The sequence below is a fragment of the Aotus nancymaae genome, unplaced genomic scaffold, assembly GCF_030222135.1.
Source record: "Aotus nancymaae isolate 86718 unplaced genomic scaffold, 86718_ANA_hifiasm-v0.15.2.pri h1tg000036l, whole genome shotgun sequence".
NCBI lineage: Eukaryota > Metazoa > Chordata > Mammalia > Primates > Aotidae > Aotus > Aotus nancymaae.
The window spans coordinates 79,555,891-79,571,025 of record NW_026988450.1 but is presented as its reverse complement, the minus strand read 5'-3'; positions in this window follow the sequence as shown (position 1 = coordinate 79,571,025).

The window sequence follows — 15,135 nt, the reverse complement described above, 5'->3', positions numbered from 1 at the left end:
CCAAAGATCTAAATTAATAGAGATAGAGACCATGCTCATTGGTTTAAAAAACAAAAACACTGTCATAATGAAATAATTTTGTCCCAAGAACATAAGTAAACACAATAAAACTTCAAACAAAATCATAGTAGATTTGATGTGTGTGTGCAAGAGTAACTAAAATAGATGATTATGAATAAAACACATTTATAAAATGGCCAATAAATTTTGAAAATGAAGAAGGAAAAAGGAGGATGATCTATTTAATCAGATATGAAGGCATTTTAAAGAAGTTGAAAGTAAATGGGTTCAGTATATTGTAGAAATAAGCAAATAATTACATGGAACATAATTCTATATATTCCATACAAATAAGCAAGTAATTATATAGAGCTTAATTCTATATGTTCCACATATCATACAATATCACAATCCCACTCCCAATCTTGGGACTCAAGAACCAAATGAGAAACAAACAAGCTATATCTTGAACAAATTACTTAACCTTTCCAAGTCTAATTTCTCATCTCTAACATGGAGTTACGATGCCCACGTATTTGTGTTACAGGAAAAATTATATAAAAACACAGCCAGGAGCTTAATAATTAGATATATCTTTAAATCACCCATCTTCCTCTTCCTCATACTCGACAAAACATTTCCACTATACCTAATTATTAGAAAATAAATTAGCTGAGAGTCTTCCAAATATATAAAACCCCCATTAGATAAGAAGCAATAAGGTGTGGTGATCAATCACAATTTATTCACTGTATAATAATCTAGTCTGAGGTCACAGTTATTAAAAATTGAAATAAAGTATGAAAGGTTTTAAAAATAGGTAATTATTAAACCTTTCTCTGTTTTACCCATATATTTACCAGTTCTAGTGCTCTAAATTCTTTTGGTGGATTCTATCTTTTAATAGGAATAGCATTTTCATTATTAATTGACAAATAATATATGTACTTATATAATGTGATGTTTTGATACATGATCACAATATGAATAATTCAAGCTAATTAGTAAATCTATCACCTCACATGCCATTTTTTGAGTTGAAAACATTTAAAACCTACTCTTTTAGCAATTTTCAAATGTGTAACATATTATTATTTATTCTACTCACTGTTCTATGCAATAGATTACTAAAGCTTATTCCTCTAGTACCGTCTGATCAACATTTCCCATTTGCCCATCCACTCCCACCCACACTCCTGATTTTTTTCTTCTTACTTCATTTTCCTTCCTTTTGAGAAACTTTAATATTTCCTGTAGTAAATATCTGCTGATGCCAAATTCCTTCAGCCCATGTTTGTCTATGAATATCTTTATTTTGCCTTTGGCTTTGAAGGATCATTTTTTGGCACGTAGAATTCCAGGATAAAATTTTATTTTTATTTTTGCACTTTAAAAATGTCATTCACTTCCACCATCTTCTGATTTTCATTGTTTCTGATAAGCCAGTGGAATTCTTATTCTCATTTCTATAGATGCATCATATCTTTTTTTCCTCTAGCTGCTTTAGATTTTTTTCTCTCCTGGTTGCTTTACATCAATTTGATTACATGGTGTGCCATGGCTTGGGAGTATGGCAAAAACCTGAAAATATTATCCATTAAATGTAGAGGGAATTGTGAAATTGCAGATTCTGTGACATTCAGCACTATCAGATGTTAACAGGGCAACCAAGAGAAAATGGAGCTAATCAAATAATCTGCTGGACAAAGCATGATAATATAGAGCACGTTCAGATCATTGTTTTTAAGGGAAAAGAGACTACTTTTCCTCAAAAATGCTTTTTATTTTTCTCTAAGTTATAGTGGTAGAAAAGACCTTAGAGATTATCTAACAAAATTTTTTATATTAAATTGATAACAAAACCGAAGCCTAGAGTGACTAATCAGTCAAATGAATGTAGCTAACTAGCAGTAGAGTTGGAATTCAGTTCTGAATTCTTGACTCACTTATTATCAAAGTTTTCACTCTTGATTCATTCATTTACCTTTTTTCAATTATTTATCACATCAGGGTAACAATGGAGTAGTGATTAACATATTTTATATAAATTTACTTTAAAACCGGCTCACTCTTAATTATTTGTATTGTGCTAAGTAAAAACATCCCTAAAATTATAAAATGGAATGCCATTGTTTTGATTTAGATTTTAGTAAAAATTTGCATTTTTAGATTTTTATTGTTTGTTTTATTAATCTTTATTGTCCTCTAAAGACTGTTATACATTATAGATCTTCAACAAAACATAAAAAGCCAATATACTTCAGTTCTTCAGAATATTTTGATAGCTTATTAACTTAATCAACTTCAAGTTAATCAAGTGAAAGGAAAATCAATCTTGTGGGTATAAAGAGAAAGGGTAGATCTTTCAGGATTGGTGCTAAAAACATTTCCCCACATGAAGAAAGACACCTATTCACCTCGGAGCCTCTGCTGTGACCTCTTACTAATTGTGCTGTCACTGCTATTTTATCCTGGGGATTTAAGTGTAGAAGGAAGAGAAAGGATTATTGTTTCTATTTGCATGCTTGTCACTGCCTTTATTCTTCCATATTATACTTTGAATCTTAGCTAACGCAAAATTTGAGCACACAGAATTTTTTTTTCATGTTTCAGTAGATAATAAACAATAAACCATGTGAGGCTAATTTGTTAGGTTTCCAAGAGAAATTGACCATTGGTATTTTGGGGTGCTCTCATTTCTTTGCTCCCAACTTGCCACCAGGAGCTGGATACCATTGTAGTATCCTTATCTGGTATCACAACTTCAGCACCCACCCTCCATAATGTCTAGACACAAGAGATTCATACACAGAGGACAGAGGGAAATCTCATTTCCCATATCACTAGGATTTGCCTTCTGAGTTCTCATTTTACTTTCTAAGAACTTGATGACCCTCAATTAATTGAAGGTGGAAAGTTACAGTCCACTTTTGAATACTACATATTACACTAAAAGTCTTCACAGAAGACATCAGAGTAAGGCTGGATGAGGTGGCTCAGGCCTGTAATCCCAGCACTTTGGGAGGCCAAGGCTGGCAAATCATCTGAGGTCGAGAGCAGCCTGACCAACATGGAGAAACCCCGTCTCTACTAGAAATAAAAAATTAGCTGAAGGTGGTGGCGCACACCTTTAATCCCAGCTACCGGGGAGGCTGAGGCAGGAGAATCACTTGAGCCTGGGAGGCAGAGGTTGCAGTGAGCCGAGATCGCGCCATTGCACTCCAGCCTGGGTAACAAGAGTAAAACTCCATCTCAAAAGAAAAAAAAAGAAAAGAAAAGCAAAAAGAAAAAGAAGACATCGGAGTAAGCCCACCATTCACATACACAGGGTCAGTTATGCATGAGAGTGCTGTGGGGGTGGTCATAGGTCAACACAGACCACGGTACAATCAGGAGTGAAACCAAAGAAATCTAACTTTCAGGAGGTGGTGGTACATTTTTTCTTCCAAGTAGAAATTAGGAGGAGATTCTCATGTCATGAGATTTGACATGGGAGTGGTAGTGTGAGAGTCTGGCCTATTGACACCAAGAAATTGTGCTCACATTTAAGATACTGTGGACTGAGAGACAACAGACTACAGGAGTAGCCCTGGGAAAGACCAAGGACATGCTCCCAGGGAATTACTCAGACATAGGCTGAAAGTGCTAGGAATCATCTTTCATCCGGATGGCATCTGACATTGTGCTGGAACAGCATCCAAATTTTTGATGGTTTCTGCAGTCTGGGAAGCAAGGCCATGGCCTTTGTTAAGGCAGGGTCCAGAGAGTGTTGGAGAAGAAATTACCTGCCAAGAGCAAGGGCTGTGACTATGAGAACTTAGGGAGTTAGCATTATGGTCACTTTCCCATGTCTATGATTCCGCTATTCCATTCTGTGCTCCCACTGGCTACCAGATGCCAGTGTTGTCTATTTACAGAGCACTCCACCTTCCAGACTCAGCCTCACTCCAGATGGCTGGTGTTGACATGTCATTAACTTAGGTCCCTGTGGTGTCCTCCTTTGGCTCTTCTCAAAGCTCTTTCCTCCATGTTTATTTTTATTTGTATTTTTGTTTTACCTTTTATGACATTTTATGTCCATTTTTCCAAAGTGCAGACACAAGTGCCTCACAATAAATAAGATGTTCATTACAAAAAATTTGTATTATTTCTATATTTTATTATTTCCAAGCTAAAATTTTGAGAAAGTACATTATCCTTGGGAGTTTGTAAGCAACATATGAAGAGCTATTTTCATTTTCTAATAATATATTATTTCAAATAAATAAATAATCAGTAGATTTATTAACAAGTGCTTGATAAACAAAATCTGTTTGTCTATTATTTTACAGCAGAAACTGGTTTGTTAAAATACACAGCTGAATTCCTCTGAAGAAAAGTTTGATGGAAAGCTCCAGGGCTATATTTAAATCACAGCTGAACTTTAAATCTTATTTTTATAGCAGTTGATATTTTTCCCTAAAAATGCCACTTCGTTATTTCTTATGTGATTTACATTTCAGAGCATTAGACAATAGAAGCGTCCAAAGCAATACTTAATAGACACTGTTTCTGTCCTAAACTTTTTCTGTTTCTCATTATTCTATAGTCTCTCATGATACCAGTAAACCTCTCTGAGCCTCAACTGCTATATTCACCAAATGGAATGATAGTACTTGCCTCATTGTGAAAATGAAGTAGGATAATAGAGTGAAAGGACTCTACACATCAGAAATGATCATACGCCCAGATGACATTATGGAAATTACCACTATGTTTACTTTGTTTTTATCCTGCTTCTAATCCAGATGAACTGTAAAAATTACTGTATTAGTTCTTTAATTTACGCACAATTTCACAAGATATAAATTATATATCTGCCTAATGTATTCACCATTAGGATAACCCTTGTGGAAATGTTTTAAAAAATGGTTTTACCTTAAGTGTTTATCCTCTAGTTATAGAGGTAAAAACAGCAAAATAAAATGATTCAAAAATACTTTATTGCCAAAGAAGCAATGTTGAAAAAATAATTGACTTTGGAATCAGACAGTCCATAATTTGAACCCCTGTCCTTTAGAGCCTAAATTAGAGCCAAATTGTTCTTTGAATATACAAAAATATAGAGTAGAGAATGGACTCCTAACAGGGAAAGAGGAAAGCATAGTATAAGAAAAGGTACCAGAGGGGACGGGGGTAGGTGGTTTGTATAACTAACTAGAATAATTATTCTGACTGAAACAATAATAAGGGTTAACATATATTCTATTTTCCTGAGACAATCCCATTTGTACCATGGACCAGAATACCCAACAAAAGAAATGCGGGCACACAAGCAGTCAACAGACGGTGCTCCTCCAAGACTCAGGAGCAGATTAGAATTGAAGCCATTCAACCAAACTACCTGATACCATAATCAAAGCCCCAAGGGCACCAAAGAAGAAAAAAGCAAAACGATCCATCCAAAGGACAACTACTTCAAAGACTGAAGGAACATCCACCTACACAAATGAGAAAGATCTAATTTGTGACTCAAAAAAAGAATGAAAAGGAATGAACAAGCCCTCTGAGAATATGACAGTCAGACAAGAATAATAATTTTTAAAAAAGAATGAAAAGGAATGAACAAGACCTCTGAGAAATATGGGATTATGTAAAGTGACCAAATCTATTGGTGTCCCTGAAGAGATGGTGTATTAGGGTTCTCTTAGAGAGACAGAACATATATATATATATATATATATATATATATATATATATACTCATATATGTGTGTGTGTATATATATATAAGTTTTCTAAGTATTAACTTACATGATCACAAGGTCCCACAATAAGCTGGGGGAAGCTGAGGAGCAAGGAGAGCCAGTCTTTGAGTCCCAAAATGAAGAACTTTGAGTCTTATGTTTGAAGGCAGGAAGCATCCAGCACAGGAGAAAGATGTAGGCTCAGAGGCTAGGCTCGTCTCTCCTTTTCACATTTTTCTGCCTGCTTTACATTCACTGGAAGCTGATTAGATTGTCCCCACCAAATTAAAGGTGGATCTGCCTTCCCCAGCCCACTGACTCAAATGTTAATCTCCTTTGGCAACACCCACACAGACACACCCAGGTACATGCAATGACACCCATAGGCTCAAAATAAAGAGATAGTAACTAGGTGATGAAGTAATCTGAAAACCAAACCCCCAAGTCACAATTTGACCTATGTAACAACCTATACATGTTCTTTAAACATGTGTTTTATTTTTAAAATAAAAAAAGTTTTTTAAAACATCTCTCAAAATCATACAATTACATGGAAATTAAACATGCTACTGAGAGACTTTTGGATAAACAATGAAATTAAGACAGAAATCAAGATATTATTTGGAACTATTGAAAACAATAATCCAACGTACCAGAATCTCCAAGACACAGATAAAAAGTGTTAAGAGGAAAGTTTACGGCACTAAATGCCCACATCTAAAAGTTAGTAAGCTCTCAAACTGAAAACCAAACATCATCCCTGCTGGAACTAGAAAGACAAGAGTAAACCAGCCCAAAGCTAGCAGAAGACAAGAAATAACCAAAATCAGAGCTGAACTGAATGAAACTGAGATGCAAGAAAACATACAAAAGATCAGCAGAACCACAAATTGGTTCTTTGAAAGAATTAATAAGACTAATAGGCCACTAGTAGCCAAATAAAGGTGAAAGAGGGAAGACCCAAATAAACACAATCAGAAATAACAAAGGAGACGTTACCACTGACACCACAGAAATACTAAGAAACAAAAAAACCTTTGCTGATGGTTACGAACACCATTATGCACACAAACTGAAAACCTAGAATAAATAAATGAATTCCTGTAAGCATAAAACCTCCCAATATTTATCCAGGAAGAAATTGAAACCCTGAACACACCGGTAATCAATTCCAAAATTGAATCAGTAACAAAAAGCCTTTTTACCAGAAAAAGTCCTAAGAAGAGTTGGTACCAGTCCTACTGAAACTATTTCAAAAAATGGAGGGGGAAGGACTCCTTCCTAACTCATTCTGTTAGTCCAGCATAATTCTGATACCAAAACCAGGTACAGACACAACAAAGAAAGAAAACCTCAGTCCAATATCCCTGATAAATATAGATGCAAAAATCCTCAACAATATACTAGCAAGCCAAATCCAGCAGCACATCAAAAAGCTAATTTACCATGATCAAGTAGGCTTTATCCTTGGGATGCAAGGTTGGTTCAACATATGCAAATCAATAAATGTTATTCATTACATAAACAGAGCTAAAAACAAAACAAAAACCACATGATTATCTCAATAGATGCAGAAAAGGTTTTCAATGAAATTTAACATCAAGCTGGGCATGGTGGCTCATGCCTGTAATCCCAGCATTTTGGGAGGCTGAGGCCAATGGATTACGTGAGCTCAGGAATTTGAGACCAGCCTGAACAACATGGTGAAACCCCATCTCTACTAAATATACACAAAAATTAGCTGGGGGTGGGGGTGCGAGTCTGTAATCCCAGGTCCTCAGGAGGCTGAGGCAGCAGAATCACTTGAACCTGGGAGGTGAAGGTTACAGTGAGCAAAGATTGTGCCACTGCACTCCAGACTAGGTCACAGAGTGAGACTCCATCTCAAAAATAAATAAATAAATAAATGTAACATCATTTGATGTTTAAAAACCCTCAACAAACTAGTCATTGAAGGAACATACCTCAAAATATTAAGAGCCATCTATTACAAACCCACAGCCGACATCCTACTAAATGAACAAAAGCTGGAAGCATTCCCCTTGAGAACCAGAACAAAACAGGTATGTCCACTCTCACCACTCCTATTTAACAAGGTGCTGGAAGTTGCAGCCAGAGCACTCAGGTGAGACAAAGAAATAAAAGGCATTCAAATAGGAAGTCAAAGTATTCCTTTTCTCAGACAATATTATTTTATACCTAGAAAACCCCATAGCCTCTGCCCCAAACTCCTAGAGCTGATAAACAACTTTAGCAGATTTTCTGAATATAATATCAATGTATGAAAATCGGTAGCATTTCTATACATCAACAACACCCAATTTGAGAGCCAAATCAAAAATGCAATCCTATTCACAACAGCCACACACACAATCACACAAAAATATTTAGGAATGCTGCTAACCAGAGAGGTGAAATTGCTCTACAATGAGAATTACAAAATACTACTAAGAGAAATCAGAGACGACAAAAACAAATGGAGAAACATTTCATGCTCATGAATACGAAGAATCAATATTGTTCAAACGGCCATATGGCTCAAAGTAGTTTACAGCTTCAATGCTGTTTCTAACAAATTGCCATTACATTTTTTACAGAATTAGAAAAACAAAAAACTATTATAAAACTCATATGGAACTAAGGAGAGCCCAAACAGCCACAGCAAAAAGAACAAAGCAAAAGCATCATACTGCCCAACTTCAACCTACCCTATAGGCCTACACCCTAACCAAGGCAGCATGGTACTGGTACAAAACAGATATATGGACCAATGCAACAGGATAGAAAACTCAGAAATAAAGGCACATGCCTACAGGCATCTGATCTTCCACAGAAGCAAGCAACGGGAAAGGACTCCCTATGCAATAAATGGTAATGAAATAACTAGCTAATCATATGCTGAATATTGAAACTAAATCCCCTGCTTTCACTATATACAAAAATCAACTCAAGATAAATTTTAAAATTACATTTAAGGCCTAAAATTATAAAAGCCTTAGCAGAAAAACTAGGAAATATAATTCTGGACATAGACCACAGCACAGATTTCATGAACGTTAGCTCTTTTAATAGATAAGCCAATCTTGAGAGATAAGATCTTAGGCAAAGAAACTTAGGCAAAACTTAGGCAAAGTAAATTTAGGCAAAGCAAATCTGAGCAATATTCTAAAGGCTAAGCAGCTGCAGAGCCAGGATTTCCATAATATTAAAACTATGAAGAGGTGAGACTTCTACTTAAAAAATTTTGATGCTCAACTGGGGTTGCAGCTGCTTACGTCCCTGGAGTAACTCTGTACAACATGTCATCCACGAATCACCTATGTTAACTGTGGGACTTGTTGAGGATGCAGATTCTGGGGACTATCGTCTCAGATACTCCTGTGGGGAGGTACTGAGACTCTGAATGTTTAACAATTTAATCTCAGTATCTGGGGACAAAGATGTGCCTTATTGTTTGAGACCGCAAAGAGAGGTGGCTGACAAGAAAAATTCAGGCTTGGAGAAACTGATTCACACAAGGACATGTAACCACACTGGGCCCACTCTGCTATCCTGTCCACCTGGCATTGAAGGACAAGAGAAAGGTGATGAAGCAGGCACTTCTCCAGTCACTTTGTTCCAATCATTTATTTGATAGCCTGTATTAGTTGGGGAGATCATCTGGTTGACTGTTTACTTGTTAATAGTGTATATATTCCTGACTGGAAAATAACCTCTTGGAAGGCAAGGACTGTCATGGTATTGTTTGTCACCAGTGCCTGGCACAGAGGAAGCACTCAGTGAACACTGGACAGATGAATAAAAGAATGAATGAGTGAACAACTTACAAGACTGTCAGGCTTTATTTCTTTCTGCCTAAGTATGATGTTTATTATAAAGATTTGGAGCTTTGCTAGCTGCAATAGGCTCCACCCTTTTATTCATTCTTCCCCTAAGGAGGCAGAGGGATTCAACTTACTGGTAAATTTGGGAAACATAAATCACAGCAGGTATGATCAGCTCAGCCCATCCCTTCTTCTCCCTGAAAGTGTGCTTTCTGACACCACATTCTACTGCTCCTCCTTCAGGGGCAGACTCTTCCCAGCCTGGTGTCTGCCTCTATGGAAGGCGACCTATAACCCTGTAGGTAATTTAGTCTAATCCTCATGTTTAGACAGCAGGCCTACTCCAAGATACACAGTCCAGCTATGTCTTTATCAGTAATGAAGAGGAAGCTTAGTGCTCTATTGGCAAAGGTCTTTTTTTTTTTCCTTCATCAATCTGTTCAGAACCTGAGTGGGGAAGAGAAATGTTATTTATCAGATAACTTCAGAAACTCACATCACTCTAGGACTATAAAATAACCTAACAGAGTCCAAATGCTCTTTAAAGAGTTAAACAAGTTGGAAAACTCATTTTCTGGGAGCAGTAGGTGCTAGAGGGGAGAGCTCAGGAGTCAAAACCCAAGACACCAACCCCAGCATTGCTAGTTACCTGCTGTGGTCCAAATAGAGCATTTGACCTCTAAAAGGCTCAATTTTGTTTTTGCTAAAAGCAAGATGTTAACTCCTGCTAGCACTGTTGTGACAATCAAATAAACCTACATTAATGGAAGCACTTTGTTAAATGAATAGCCATATATATGTTCAAGGGAATCATTATTTTTATTGACATAGAAAGATGCTACAGAGTTTCATTATCATTGTTGACTTAAATGCAATGATTACACTCTTACTCTGAGCAGACACACATAAAATATTATGCATGTTTCTCTGGTGTACCTCAAGCTCCGTAAATGGATTCATTATAATAAAAAGTTTTTTTCTGGCCTTGGATATAGAGATGCATTTCACTTGAATTGTCTAAAATGCTGCCATTTTTCTAAATATGGAATGGGTAATGTTTTTCCATGCTTATACCTGAATGTGATTTGACTCTTTTTACATTTCTTTAATATGTTAATTCCTTTTATAAAAAGCTGTCCATTGATAAGTTTGTCCACTTCTAATTTCAGAAAGCACAGTTTACAATGGAGACCTCATGAGAATTTAAACCCATTACTGCATCATTGCACATTTTACATTTTAGACCAGAAAAAAACTTTATTGAGAGCAGTATTTTATTATTTACAAAGAATATGGGTTTTGAAGTACTGGTTCCCAGTTACTATATTACAACTTAGTAGCTTGTGTTATGTCAGGCAAGTCACCTAACCTCTTGGAGCTTTGGTTTCTTTACCTTTAAAAGATACATGTGAAAATTGAATATGATAAGGTATTTCAAACTAAAAATAAAATATGTATTAGAAATCCCCAAAATAACTTAATCCCCAACCCTTGGCCACTGGGTAAAAATCAACTTGTGATAATAGAAATCTGAATTTTATGGCTTAAGCCCATAGAGTAAAAAACAGTAAGAGAAGTCTAAATGCATAGAATTCTGTTGACGGGGATCTCTGGATTATTTTCTAGAACAGTCAAGAGTTGCATAAATTTGACACCACTGGAGAAGTAGTTTTAAGTTTTAAGATGTATTGAATGATCATTAGGCTTAGTAGGCTTACCATCAGTTTTAAGACATATTCAACTAAACCCTCTTAGGAAACCCTCAAAAATCATTTCAGCCAGCTGGAAAGTAATTTTAATTCTTTCAGATGATAATGGAATAATTTGGAATCTTTTTACTTTTGATGCCCACTATGTGGCCAAACCTTATTAATTGTGGAAAATTGAGAAAAGGCTCATTCCAAATAAACATCTATGATATGGTTGGCTGAGGAATAGAAAACACCAGCCAAGTGGCTCATTATGGAGTAGATCCTACAAACCCAGGGGTGCTGTATGAACTTAGGCCAAGTCAGAGGGCTGGAGAATGGAATGCTTTGGATATGAGAGGGTGTGTGCCAGGGAGCCCAGTGCAGAAGGGGAAACAACAGCACTGAAGAACTCTACTTTTCCTTCAATAACAATTTCATTCTTCAAATAAGTGAACAAAGAGAAGGCTGAGTGTGGTTGAGAAAGGAAATATGGACTCAGATTTCGGTGTTTGAAGAAGCTTTTGAGGAACGCGTCTCTATTCCTCACCCAAGTTCCAAATAAAATAACATAACAGATACAGGAGTCAGGCAGATGGGGATGGAAATTTTCACCTATTTTAATACAATTAGGAAACTTAGTTTATTTTAATAAACTTAGGAAACTTGGTTTAGGTGTAAGGTTAAGAAGGCTTCTGAATATTTTATTTGAAAATTACACTTCACTCCCTGTCTGTGTCCCAGCCACACAGGGCTATCCACTGTGACGTCAGTTGAGCAGGTCGGACACCCTCTGCTGAGTAATGATGCGTGTGGCCTGGAAGTCTTTTATTCCATCTTAATGGCTAACCTGTTACATTGGGCTGGGTTGGGTAAGGCATTCTGGCTTTTTTGTGGGGTTTTTGTTTTTAAAGAAACACTCAAAATCATCCTACAAAAAAAAAAGAAAGAAAATTACACTTCAAATATTTTATTTTAAAAATTACAGTTCCTGAAATGATGGGCCAATTCTACAGAAAAAAAAGAGGAGCTCTGCTGTTTGTTGCAGAGGCCAAAACAGATGAAAATTTGTGCTCAAGGAAGGCATGTTGCAGGTATGATTGCTTCTTGTGGCCGACCTACAAAGCTTCTTTGACTCTACCTGCTCTATCACCTCCAACCCCACAGACTAGTCACACAGCTCTTCCAGCCTGACTTCATAATGTGTCTCCAGGGCCTCCAGTTTCCATTGCTACCACAACTGCTGTCATTCAGGCCTTTCTCTAGACTAGTGCATCAGAGTTGCCTCCAATTTCTCCTCCTGCTGAACTCGAGGCTTTTCAGCCTCCTCTCCTATCACAGCCCCTCTCTTGGCACTTTACCCTGCTGCTAATATACCACTTATCATCAGCAAAATGCCAATCTGCATCATGTCTCTGTGCCTTTGCACATGCTGGTCTCTCTCCTGGGAGTACGATGATAGCCTCTGCTACCTTCATTTATTCCACCTTGTTTTTCTGAATCCATCCCAGATATGGTTTCTTGCAGTTGTTTCCACTGTAATTCATCATTCCCTTCTCTGTACAATCCCTGTACTTTCACATGCTCTTTTCATTGCGTTTGCTATCCTGAACTGTAAGTATGTGTGTACTTGCCTCTCTCCACTACAAAATTCTGAGTTTCATGAGGACTGGAATCACATCTTCTTCATGTTTATATTTGCAGCATTTAAAACGGAGCTCAGTAATGCTGAAGGAATTGAATCAAATGGAATGTGCTATCTGAACACTATGAGGCATGACTTCATTAAGCAAGTATAGGGAGGATTTCCATCAAGCCTGAATCATAAAGGAGATAGTTTTTTTTCTTGCTTCCAAATGCACTAGGGAGCTATAACCCACCAAATTATTGCTATGCATGAAAGTATAAGCTCATGACTTTAAATTCTGCTCTGTAGCTGATGCCATATAACTCAAATGAATCCCCATTTTGCACCATCTGTTAATAACCATTCCATGTTCTTATTGCTATAGACAAAAGGGAAGAGACAGGTAATGCTATGGAGAATGTCACAAAGAAGAAAATGTATATGTTTTGGCAAGATTGAGTATTCAGAGGTGAATTTTTCTGGGCAGATTAAATCCACTGTCTTTTCAGTGGGAGTTATGAACCCTCTGTGGCAGGAGAACTAAGAATTTGAGATCCAAAGCACTAATGAATTTTTCATGTAACAATTTTCGTTACTGTGAAGGGAAGAGGATGTATAGTCAGTTCAGGGTTCTCATGAACTTCTTCTGAAAGGAGGATAATTGGGAAGGCATTTGAAAGTTTTCCTTTAGCTATGAAGGGTCTTGGCTAAATTTAAAGTTCTCTGCTCAGGGATGAACCAAGATAACTGTGGGGAAATGTAACTGGGTATTGAGGAGGCATTTTCAGTTTATGTGACTGCCAAAAATGTTTCTTCATTAAACTCAGCACTGCATGCAGTGCTGGACAGGGAAAAACCTTGAAAGTTATGTAAGCAAACCTATTTTGTAGATAAGGAAATTGAGGCCTAGAATGAAGTCAGATACCATGATTATTGCAGATGGCTTCTGTAGGTGGGAATTATTTTCTTGTCTTTTTCTTTTTTCCCAGATAGTAGACATTTCAACTTCAATTTGAGCTTAACAAATGTAAAACCTATTAGCTGAAGAAACCTTCTGATTAGTTCTCATGTATGACTTGACAGGCATTGAACAACAGGGCACATCTCTCTTGGCTCTGCCATATCCATATTGCTTTGATTGCCAGACTCCGCATGGTGAGAAGAAGGCTGTCCACAAGGAGAGGGCTGTACCCTCTTAGATTCATGCCCAATAGAAAAAGTGCCTGCCTTGCTCAGCAGTCTTAGTAGAAGTCTTGTTGCATCTTGTAGACTTCAAATGAGTCCTGTGTCCATACCTGAAACAGCCATTGCAGTTAAGAAAGCGTAATGTTCTGATCATCCAAAGCAGAGTCACATGCCCACCACTAAAGTTTGATGGGAAATCACTACCAATGGAAGCACATGGACTGGGAGTAGAAAAGAAGGTGGTTCTTCAGAATAGAATTAGAGTAGATTTAACTAAAATAGGGATGAATGGATGCAGGAGAGAGATAAATGCTGCCTGTCACACTTGCTAGCCAGTTTTTCTCTTCCCATTCTCATCACTTGCACTCCGCTCATACTTTAAATTCTTAAAATCCATTATTCTGAATGCAACCTAAATGATCTCTCTAACATAAAAATCTCACTTGAAACACATCAAGGGCTATTCATTGCCAAAGAGAAATATGGAGTTAGTGAAGTATTCAATCTTTCTATGGCCTTGACCACTCACATGGTCTCTCTACGACCTAGTCTAGGCTCTTCAAGATTCACCTCAGCTCCAGCTACTTCCTGCCTCACCCACCTTCCTTTTCTTACTGATCCTCCTAGAGTCAGCTAAGGCATCATATGCTCCAGGAAATCTTTCTGGAGCTCCAGCTTAAGTTCCTATTTCCAGACCACCCTCTTCATCTCCAGGCATTCTACTCACTTCTTTGCATTGAAATGTTGCTTATGTCTGTTGCTTTTTCTAGTCTATTTGCTTCTTAGGGTCAGAAGCAAGTTTTATTTATCTACAGAGTGTTAAAAACCTTACACAGTGCCTGACACAAGAGAATGTTTAATCAATATTTGCAACACTGAGCTCTCTTGAACTATTGATAAAGCCAACATCGTGTTCTGGAAAGAATTTGGAGTCTGGAAACAGGCTTTGAAGTGAACTCTGGCCTCCATCAACTCCCTGTGTGGCATTGGGAAAGTTCTTTATCTCTTAGCTTCAATTTCTTTACTAGTAAGATGGAAGAGTTTTTCTTTACCTTGAAGGTGTATTGTGAGATCATACAGAGCGCT